Consider the following 11,920-nt stretch of genomic DNA (forward strand, 5'->3'; position numbering starts at 1 on the left):
ACTTCATGCAGAGGTTTCTGATTGATGTGGCGATCCCAAATTCAACTAGATCTGGTCGACCCATGATGACATTATACGCAGATGATCAATTAACAACTACAAAGGTGCAGTATTTGAATGTCTGTCTCGAGACTTCTCCAAATGTTATTGGAAATTTGATCTGCCCAATCGAAATTAATCCTTCGATAAGCCAAAAAGGGTCGACGTGAACGGGAGAAGATCACTTGTCATCAGCTTGATTCACTCGAAAGCTTGCTTGAACAGGATGTTCACTGAACGAGCGTTATACGCCAGGATCCGAGCAACCAATTTGTTCAAAATTTGTGTCTTGATCACCAGGGGATCATGGTGAAGGAAGTGTACTCTCAGAGCATCTTCCTTGGTGAATTTGATGACTTGGTCCGTCATCCGTGACAATTGGGCTAAGACTTGGATGAGGGCACAGACTTCGTCATCGTGATTAAGGGCCTGAGCATATCTGTTCTTCGAGCTCCGCGATGTCCCTTAAGGTGAGGTCCTCCTGAGATGGTTCCTACTCCATCATTCATGGGTAGAGGACCTTATGCCATGGGCTACAGAACAGTTAATACAGGGGCAGCTCATTGGGCCTGGTTTTGGTTTGGTGCCACTAGCTACAGCTGGAGAGGATTCATCGGAACTTGTGATGGGTGAGCACCGACTTGGGTACACTGGTGTAGGTATCCCAGTTTGATGAGATTCTCTATCTCATTTCGCAGCTGTCTGCATTCACTGGTATGATGCCTAAAGTTGTTATGGTATTTGCAGAACTTTGTCGTGTCTCTCTTCTCACGCTCTCTCTGGATTGGTTGAGGCCTCCGATAATGTACATGTTGCACAGTAGCCAAGTACATGTTCTCCTGAAAATCAAATAATTCAGTATACTCTGAGTACTGGGTCGTGTGCTTCTTTTCTCGAGCTTTCTTCATTTTCTTGCTCCATTTGTTCTTACTTTTGTGCTTGCTCCCACTTGGGCCCTCACCAAGCGTCATTAACTATGATGGATCAGTTGCTCATGCACTGAAAGCAGGCTAATAAGCACTGAATCTAGTGGAGGCTACTCCATATCCCGTGTGCATGGCGTTGTAACCCACTTGTTGAGCACTGTAGTTGTAGTTCGGAGCACTTATTACACTTGTTTGTGCGGGAGTGTACTGCAAGAAATTAGAAGAATTTAGAGCTGCGGTTGATAACTCTACAAAATAGAGTTATTTTACCACATTTTATAAGTCAATTGTTGCTTAGTTCTTGAGTTTTAAATTAATTTATCAATTTTTTAAGTAATTTTGAATTTATTAGTTTTATTTTGATTTTATGTATTTTTATTTATTTTTTGTATTTATTTTGTTTAATTATGTTGTTACTAATTTATGTGTGTTTAATTTCTTTATGTAGGTGTATTTGTTGGGGCAAATGAAATGTTGATAAAATGTTGGTATAAAGAAATGAAGAAAGCAAGCCCAAAATGAAAGGCCCAATCCAATTCTTGACAATGCCATGTCATCAATCCATGTGCTTCTTTCTCCACCATTGGATTTGTAACTATAGGAAAAGATGACAATTTTGAGCATGAATCCATGTGCTTTTTTTTAGACTAATAGGAGTGTTATCCTTTACCAAAGAATTTATCTATAAATAGGAGTCTCATTTCACCATTTCAAGCACACCTTCTCTTACACCACTTCTTCCATCTCTCTATTCTCTCCATCTTTTTCTTTTCTTAGATTAGTTTTTATGTATTTTTAGAGGAATAATTTGGAGGTTCCTCCTCCAAATTTTCCTATTTATGTTGTAATTTTTATTTTTGTTTTTGATAGTTATGGGTTTCTAATCCACTTAAAATTATTAAGGTGGAGGATGAACCAAGATATAACTATATAGTGTTTATTTTATGTTGACCTCCCAAAATGAGCAATAAAGTTTATGATTTTTCTTCTTCTAAATATTTCTTTCATCTATAATATCATGTATTTTAGATTGTTAGAACATATTTTACTTGGTTCTTAATTGTGCAAAAACATAGTATTCTTTGATTAAGATGTGTCATTAAATTGTTCACATCCAATGCTTAGAACAAAAATACTATATTTTGCTTTAGAAATAACATTATTTGATTTTTTTGTAGTTTCATTAAATTGATTCACAACTAATGCTTTAAAGTTATACTATTGAAGTGAAGGAAAATCTATATTTTTTGAATTAAAGAGAGCTTAAAGGAAGAATAATGTTTTGGAAAAGGTAATTAGATTAATTTCAATTATCACTAAAAATTGGGAAGTCAACATATTAATAAATATTATTATTTATATTTTGTGGGTTCTAAAATCTTAATAATTTTATAAATAACTATTAAAAACAAATCTTTTTAGTTTATTTATTTTAATTTTTTTTAGTATTTTCTTTCTTTATTTTAAAACAAAACACATCAATCTTTGGAACTAGGTTAGAAATTTATTTCACTTTGGTAAAAATAGTTTTCTCTTTTGATTTAAGTCAACTCCTTTGGGTTCGACCTCGTGCTTACACGAACACTATTCTATAAATACGATTCGTGCGCTTGCGAGTATAAATATTTAAAACATACCCGTTTTGGGTCCATCAAGTTTTTGGCGCCGTTGCCGGGGAGTTGCAAAGAAGAGAAACAATTTGTGTCAAGGTGAGTAAAATTCTTCTACTAGTTATTTTATTTTTTATTGTCAAAAAAAAAAAAAAAAATCTAAGTATGCTCTGTGGTTGCGGTTTCGACTGATCTTCCACATCAGAAAATGTTTCTTGTCTTTGTCATTTAATTTTATTTTTCATTTATGTTTGCTAATTTTGTTTTGTTATTTAATTATGTTTATTTCTTGTAATTTTAATTTGCAAAAAAAAAAAAAAAAAAATTTAAATCTCTTGAAATTCTAATTATGCTCTATGGTTGCAATTTCAATTGACCTTCCATATCAGAAAAGGTTTCTTGAGATTTTCACAAAAAAATTGTCATTGAGTTATTGCCATGTTTCCTATTGGTAGCATAGGTTACATGAGCCAAAATGGATGCCCTTGGAATAGTACTAGGAATTTTAACAATGCATGTCATCCTAGGGAAAGAGAAGACATCAACGCTCAAATAGAAAATTTGTCTAGAACACTAGATGTCTTACAAGCTAGGCAAACTCAAGATGACCATAGGGAGATAAATAGTGCATTTCACTCTCATCACCATGAGAATTGTAGTCATCCCTTGGAAAATCCCATTGATTTTAGTTGGAAGCCTGAGTACAACTATTATGCATCATCGCACTTTGATTATAATGAAACCAATGATGTGCATGCTTATGAGAATTCCTCAGAAATCCCATTTGATCCCACCTATAATCCAAATTCTACATGGAGTCAAAACATGTCTCCAATGAACCATGTGCATCAATTCAACACGCCTAATCTGGGTTATGCCCAACCCGATCTGTCATATCCTCCTCAACCAAAAATTAATCAATCTCTAGAGGATACCCTACAACAGTTCATGCAGTTGACCCAACAAATTTTGCATCATCAATCTCAATCCCTTTTGAAAATTGAGACACAAATGAGTCAACTTGCAACTATTATGATCGAGTCAGAAAAACAAGTTCTTCCTAGTCAACCCATTCACGACCCATTAAGTCAAAATGAGAGTGAAAAAATGAATGAAGTTGTAGGAGAACCGTTGATAAGCATCCAACCAATTCTTGAAACTAAGAAGTTGGATGAAATGATTGTTGTGGCTCATGATGAAAAAGAAAAAGATATTGTTGTATTTCATGAGCCAATAGTTGAACCAATTTACATATTCACTCAAAGTCCAAAGGAGAATAAAAAAGATGTGCAATTTTCTTACTTCATTGAAATGCCACCAAAATTGCATGTCTCTAATTATTTTGTAGGTGTGATGCTTTCAATTCTCATTTATGACATTTGCATCAACATTATAGTTCACCCTACAAATGAAATTCTACACCATCGATTGGGTGTAGGATAAAAAAAAAAAAAATAGTCGGGCTAAAGACTATAAACTAAAGCGCTTTGTGGGAGGCAACCCATAAGTTTCAAGTTCCATTTTGTATTTCACGTTTGTTGTGTGTTTGTTTCATGTTTTTCAAGTTCAAATAAGTTTGAAGGAAACTTTTAGCCCAAAAACGAAGGAGCCAAATCATGAAAGCATACATTCAAGGGAGTTTTCTTAACTTTTTCAAATTTATTGCTCATTGAGGACAATGTTTTGTTTAAGTTTGGGGGTAGTGTTGTGTGTTTTTTTTTTATATAAAATGTTCAAAAAAAAAAAATTGGTGATTTTTCATTTTTAGATGATAAATTGAATTTGAATTTAGTTCTTAGAAAAATGTGAATATTTCTTAAGCTCTATTTTTAATCTTTGGGTTAGTCTTGCTTAAATATAGATTTTTCATAAAAGAACACTTTCTATCTTTCTAAGAATTTTTGTGTAATTTAGATTAATTTATATAAGCATAAAATTTTGTAAATCTCACAAGTCCTAGAATTCGATTAATTATCTCTTGAGGCGAAATCCTAGAAAAGCACATCATTAGGGAAATGATTTAGGCTATCTTTGGAACGTTTGAGCCTTTTGACTTAATCACCGTTACGCACATTATTCCCTAGTTTACCCCATTTGAGCCAAACACGAGCCTTGTTATTGTTTTACCCATATGTGAAATCTAAAACTTCTTCATAAATTTCATTCTTTACACATGAGAAAATATCATAGAGCTATGCATCTTGATTTGTTACCAAAGTGAAAATAGGAAAGAAATTCGGAAAGCCACATCTTAAAAAAATATATATATATATATATATTGTGGCAAGCTAAAAAAAAAAAAAAAAATTAAAGATTCCAAATGGATGGAAAGAATTACTATGGAAATGTTATGGCGTATACTTGAAATATTGTGATGTCTAGTGAAAAGTTCGGAAATACTCATGTGTTAGGAATAAGTGATCTAAGCTTAAATTCAATATCATTTTTCTCACCTTTTTCTTTACCCGCACATTACAAGCCTATAAAGTCCTATTGATCCTTGATTTTGTGTTGTTCTACATTAGTGGAGAGAGATAAGAAAAACGAACCTATGGGACTTTGGTACAAAAAAATAATAATTCATCATTCCTTGAGATTTAATTATTTTATCTTTGCATAAATTTTTCCAAAATTCCACATGATTACTTGGTAAATAGTTTTGTGTTTCCATATTGAAAATTAGTTGTTGAAAGCAAGATTGACTATTGGATTAATTACATGAGCTTAATGTCTCTTCATAATTTTCTTTGAGCTACTTTCATTATGCAATTTTTGAGGAAAACATTTGATATCTCCAATTAAAAAAAAAAAAAGTGTGTTTTTAATTTCTCTTTTGCTTGAGGACTAGCAAAACATTAAGTTTGGGGGTGTGATAACTCTACAAAATAGAGTTATTTTACCACATTTTATAAGTCAATTGTTGCTTAGTTCTTGAGTTTTAAATTAATTTATCAATTTTTTAAGTAATTTTGAATTTATTAGTTTTATTTTGATTTTATGTATTTTTATTTATTTTTTGTATTTATTTTGTTTAATTATGTTGTTACTAATTTATGTGTGTTTAATTTCTTTATGTAGGTGTATTTGTTGGGGCAAATGAAATGTTGATAAAATGTTGGTATAAAGAAATGAAGAAAGCAAGCCCAAAATGAAAGGCCCAATCCAATTCTTGACAATGCCATGTCATCAATCCATGTGCTTCTTTCTCCACCATTGGATTTGTAACTATAGGAAAAGATGACAATTTTGAGCATGAATCCATGTGCTTTTTTTTAGACTAATAGGAGTGTTATCCTTTACCAAAGAATTTATCTATAAATAGGAGTCTCATTTCACCATTTCAAGCACACCTTCTCTTACACCACTTCTTCCATCTCTCTATTCTCTCCATCTTTTTCTTTTCTTAGATTAGTTTTTATGTATTTTTAGAGGAATAATTTGGAGGTTCCTCCTCCAAATTTTCCTATTTATGTTGTAATTTTTATTTTTGTTTTTGATAGTTATGGGTTTCTAATCCACTTAAAATTATTAAGGTGGAGGATGAACCAAGATATAACTATATAGTGTTTATTTTATGTTGACCTCCCAAAATGAGCAATAAAGTTTATGATTTTTCTTCTTCTAAATATTTCTTTCATCTATAATATCATGTATTTTAGATTGTTAGAACATATTTTACTTGGTTCTTAATTGTGCAAAAACATAGTATTCTTTGATTAAGATGTGTCATTAAATTGTTCACATCCAATGCTTAGAACAAAAATACTATATTTTGCTTTAGAAATAACATTATTTGATTTTTTTGTAGTTTCATTAAATTGATTCACAACTAATGCTTTAAAGTTATACTATTGAAGTGAAGGAAAATCTATATTTTTTGAATTAAAGAGAGCTTAAAGGAAGAATAATGTTTTGGAAAAGGTAATTAGATTAATTTCAATTATCACTAAAAATTGGGAAGTCAACATATTAATAAATATTATTATTTATATTTTGTGGGTTCTAAAATCTTAATAATTTTATAAATAACTATTAAAAACAAATCTTTTTAGTTTATTTATTTTAATTTTTTTTAGTATTTTCTTTCTTTATTTTAAAACAAAACACATCAATCTTTGGAACTAGGTTAGAAATTTATTTCACTTTGGTAAAAATAGTTTTCTCTTTTGATTTAAGTCAACTCCTTTGGGTTCGACCTCGTGCTTACACGAACACTATTCTATAAATACGATTCGTGCGCTTGCGAGTATAAATATTTAAAACATACCCGTTTTGGGTCCATCAGCGGTGGTAGCCATGCTGGGCGTTGGGACGGACACTAGGCTTCGAAAGCCCCTATTTGAGCATCCTCCCAATTAATGAACTCTTGGGCTTGACAAATGAAGTCGTCGAGCCTGTGGCATCCACATCTCTGTATATCATCCAATAGCAGAGAACCTAGTTGGATACCTGCCTACAAGGCCATAAGTTGTTGGCCATCATCTACTTTTTTGGTTCTTGCAGCTTCCTCCTTGAAGCACTTGATATATGATGTAAGGGTCTCGAAGGGCCCTTGTTTGATGTTAGCCAAATCATTAAACTCAAAATTCACCTTCCTTGTAGTAGTAAAATGTCTCCAGAACTCGGAGGACAGCTAGGACCAGGAGTGGATCGACCCTGACATATGTTTTTTAAACCATACATTAGTTGCTCCCATTAAGGTTAACGAGAAGCAATGACATCTGGCGTTGTCAAATACTTGGTGGACCAACATCAACCGATAAAACTTCAAGAGACAATTTGAAGGATCCTTCATCTCGTTGTATGGAGTTATGTCTTGCATATTGAATCCTTAGGGAAGGGGAGCCTCTACTATGTGCTGGGCACATGTTTCTATGTCTTCGTCCTCGGATTTTGACTCGTTGCACTGCCTTTTGACCAATTTGAGCATGATTTTCTTAAAACTTTCCAACTCTGCTCGCAAAGGATCGTTGTTGGCACTTTGTACTGAACAAGGCTTGTGGTCGGGCATTGCCTCATTCCTACGCGCGTTAAGGTTGTCTCGTAGGTTAGGTTATTTTTTCTGGCGTCCCCAGTTTGGGTCCACGGGCACAACCCTGTTCTTGCGAGTGTTAAGATTGTCTCGCAAGTTAGGTTGCGCGCGCCAGCGGCAACCCTCCTCGGAGAGTCTTACTTCTATTTCCCCATTTGACTCATCTAGCAACCTCTCTAGTCTGTGATGCCACCTCCCACCAGATTCAGGCATCATCCCTCAGCATATAAGTGGCACAGTCCACCCTGTCATGTCCTTCCACTCTCATAAAATCAAGAATGGTAGTGATCAAAGTCATCCACTGTTCAGCTTTCAGTGGATCTGGACCACCCTCAAAGATCGGGGGCTGTTGCTTCCTAAACCGCTCATACAACGGCTCCATCCTATTCCCAACATCAACTGGCTGTACCACAGGTACCAGTGCCGGTGGCACAACAGGGGCAACACTCCCAGATGGAGCTTGCTGCAAAATTCGGATCTGTTCGTCTTGGCTCTGAAGCCGAGCTTGCATTTCTGCCAATAACTGCTGCCAGTTCTCAGGGACTGGTGGAGGGGTCGAGCCCTGGTCATCATCTCTAGCCCCTGACCTGCCGACTAGTCGTGTGGATTTCCTTGAACGCATAACTATTCAAGTCAATCTGCAATCAATGACTCGACAATTAGGCTATGATGACAGGGTAATAATCCTTTCATAATCCATCACTGAAACTCCACTCATTCACAAGCAATCAAAGTATAGCAATTTATCCAGATATTCATCCACATGCACAGCAATGCTAATAAGCATGCCTCAATAACATCATGCAATAGTCAAGGGCCAGGCCCTATCAGTATCTCATGCTCCCTATTCATCAAACAGATATCAGCAATCATATCTCACTCAAATCACTTAAGCACACAATCATGTATACACAATTATCAAACCCTGGGTTGAGCTTGTCTCCCGCGGCGAATGTACATACCCAGCCAGTCTTCAGGACCCATAAACCTAGGACGCTCTGATACCAAGTTGTAACACCCTGGATAGCCAAGACCGTTACACTGTGTGTTTATAAAGTGCCAGACTTACCAATCAAGTCATTTAAATAAAATCGTGTCATTGAAACTATAAAGGAACTAGGGTTAAAAGCGTTTTGGTCTCAAAAGCCACATTTTCATTAAAAAGTATCATTTGTTACATGGGATCCCAAAAATATTAAGTCCAAAGACCGTTTACAAAAGACACAAGGTTTATGTACAACAACCGGCCATACTAAGGCAAAATAAGCTGTTAGGTGATCCCTGTCCTGGTCCACTCCTCGACCGTGGCGGTCGAACCGCTGGCTATGTACATTTCACCTCGGAGCTCTCCACCTCAGGCTTGGTCCAGCTTGCCCTTGCCTTTACCTGCACCACGTAGCACCCGTGAGCCAAGGCTCAGCAAGAAAACACAATAGCAACAAAGCATAAGCAATTAGCAAACAAGTCAAAATCCCACATTGCATTACATAATCTCAACCATATCATCAATCAGTATAATCAAGTATTCCACATACTAGGTATGTCAATTAATATCATTTACAGTTCACAAATGATAACTAGGGCTAGTGCCCTCAGGCTGCTCCCTCTGTTACCCCATTGTCCTTGGCTACCAGTGGCCAATCCGCGCTCTGCGCGCTAAAACCATGTACGGCACTCTTAGACCGCTTTTACATGTCCCATGGCATAATACCAACATTGACACGATACAACACTCGGGAGCACTTAATCCCATCACAATCATACAACCGGGTGCAGTTTTCTTACCTTTCAATTCACTAGTTTCTGATGCCACGAAGCCGCGAGCACGGTCCTCTACCCCGAGCCTCTCCAAAGACCTAATCACAACACAAATGAAACATCATTTGTCACTAATCAATCCAAAACTACCTCCCGGAACCAATCCCACACTCTCGGAATTCCCCAAATCCCTAAAACAATGCACCGAAGACATCCCCCGAACCCCCGGAGCAAAGGCTCAAAATTGCAAAATCTCATGTCCTGAAATTGGCCTAGCGCCGCAGCGCCCAGCAAGTCAGAGAGCTTGCTCTGCCCAGAAATAGCCTCGCGCCGCGGCGCTCCTTCGCGAACCCAGACTTCGGGTTTCCCTTTACGTTTTTTCCCGAACCCAAATCACTCCAAACCACCCCAAACTCATACCTAAGCCCCAAAACCAACTCAAAACCCCAAATAAACCATTCAACAACCTATAAACATCATAATCTAGCTCAGTTATACAACCATTCACATAATTCACACTTAAATTTCAGACTCAAACACTTAAACCAAAACTTGAGAAAAGCCTAAACCAAACCTCTAGTTTCTTAAATCATAACAGCTACGAGATTGCAAACATGTTTAATGCCCTTACCTCAACCAGAAATTCAACTTGAGCTTCCTCCAATCCAAGCTTTAAAATGAATTTTCCCTTGACAAACGAGCTGAATTTTCATGCAAAACAAGCCATGGCTATCTTTCAATTCCTTCCAAAATCAAATTCAGAATTAACAAAATAGGGACCAAATCCTTACCTCAGTATAAACCTTGATATGTGCTTGATTCCACACCCTTAAGCCCTTTACTAGCCTCAAAGAACACAGCTTAACTCCTCTTCCACTTTGCCTTCTAGGTTCCCAATTCTCCCTTTCCTTCTTGATTTCTCTAGCCTTCCAAACCTTAATTTCACTTACACTTAGCATAAAAGAATCATGTATATCCTTTTCCCTCAGCCAAAACCATCTATACCACTGCCAAAAGACTACTTTATCCCTCCACTAATATTACTTCCTAACTAAACCTCAAGGGCATACTTGTCCTTTTACTAGTTTTACAATTCTACCACTTCTCCAACAAAACCTGTTACTCTCTATAGTTACTAACAGCTACACAAGTTACCAAATCACCAGTTACCATTATCTAGCTTTCTAGGACCGTCTCGGCACGTGCATCACATTGATACCACCACACCCACGCGGTACAAATCACATAGCATAATTATCACATAACATAATACACATAGTCATATAACACGCTTTAAATCATAGTCATGCATCTTAATCATTAAAATCACCCATAATTCCCATTATGCCCTCCAGGCACACTAATCAAGGCCCTTAAGCCTTATTAGTGAATTTGGGTCGTTACAGAATGCCTGGGCCTTCATGGAAAAATTGAGCCTGGGGCTCTCCTCGGGGTCTGAGGACTACATCTGAATCATGAACTTTTTTTGGAGGAATGTTATGGGGCACTGAGGATCGATGGGTCCTTTTCCGCTAGTAAGGAGTCTTAGCCATTTCTTCCCTCACATATACTAAGTGTGTTTGTGGCACACCAGCTAGATGTAAAGGTGGCATGAAAGCTAGGGGTACACCTACAATCCTTGGGATGCTAAGGTGGCCATCATTGTGTTAACCACCTCTTGCAAGGCGATGATATTGTTCCTTTGTGCCTCCATTTTTCTCTTTCGGGAGGCCACTTGATTCCTGAGAACCACCACTTCCGGTGGTTGTTGGGGTTGTGTGGAACGTGAGGAATTGTTATTTCATTCAATCTGTCGTTATTCACCACCTCTGGGATGCCTACTGGAGGTTGGCGTCCTTGTTCTTCGCCAGGTACGGGTGGAAGGTCGTCATTTGCAGTTGAACGATTTATTGTATTCACCATTGTTAAACTTTAGCTTTCTTCAAGCTCTCAATGAAAGCACCAAAATTTTGATTGACTTTTTTCGTCAACTACCAAATAAATAAAAAGCTTAAAGAAAATGAAGATCAAACACCAGGTTTTATGTGGTTTAGGCTATTAATTATTCTAGTCCATGAGTCACTTGTATTGAAGATGAAGAACTTGCAAAGCTCAAGTTTTCTTTTCACTCAGGCAATGTTTTTTTACTCACTTTGAATGTTTGGATCCTTTTACAAGTAATATCCTAGCTCTATTTATAGGCAGCTGAGGGGATTAAGCTCATTAATTGGAGTTGATTACAATAATTATCCTCATTGTGGGATTAGTTAGTACATAAATGAAGATTTCCTACATTAAACATGTTGGTGAGCCTCATTAGATATTTGGTAGGCCCAATACGAGGATGTCAAGTGTTGGGGTTTTATGCCCTAATTAAAACTCAATTTATTTGTAATCTCATTTTGTTGACCCAAGATTTGGCCAACTGACACGGAGTCAGAATATGCTTGATATGAATGAATATAATGAGAAGAACGTAATGACAAAAGTAAATAAGACACAGTGTTTTATAGTGGTTCGGCCCCAAGATCTGGTAATGACCTACGTCCACTTAG

General features: G+C 36.5%; 1 long non-coding RNA gene across 1 annotated transcript; it reads left to right on the top strand.

Moving 5' to 3' along the window:
• Positions 1-1,212: 1,212 nt before the first annotated feature.
• LOC133823916 (uncharacterized) lies at positions 1,213-6,715 on the top strand. Its single transcript, XR_009888471.1, has 2 exons — positions 1,213-2,674; positions 5,654-6,715. It is a non-coding gene; the product is annotated as an uncharacterized LOC133823916 (long non-coding RNA).
• The last annotated feature ends 5,205 nt before the right edge of the window (positions 6,716-11,920 follow it).

Source organism: Humulus lupulus, chromosome 3 (genome assembly GCF_963169125.1).
Source record: "Humulus lupulus chromosome 3, drHumLupu1.1, whole genome shotgun sequence".
Lineage (NCBI taxonomy): Eukaryota > Viridiplantae > Streptophyta > Magnoliopsida > Rosales > Cannabaceae > Humulus > Humulus lupulus.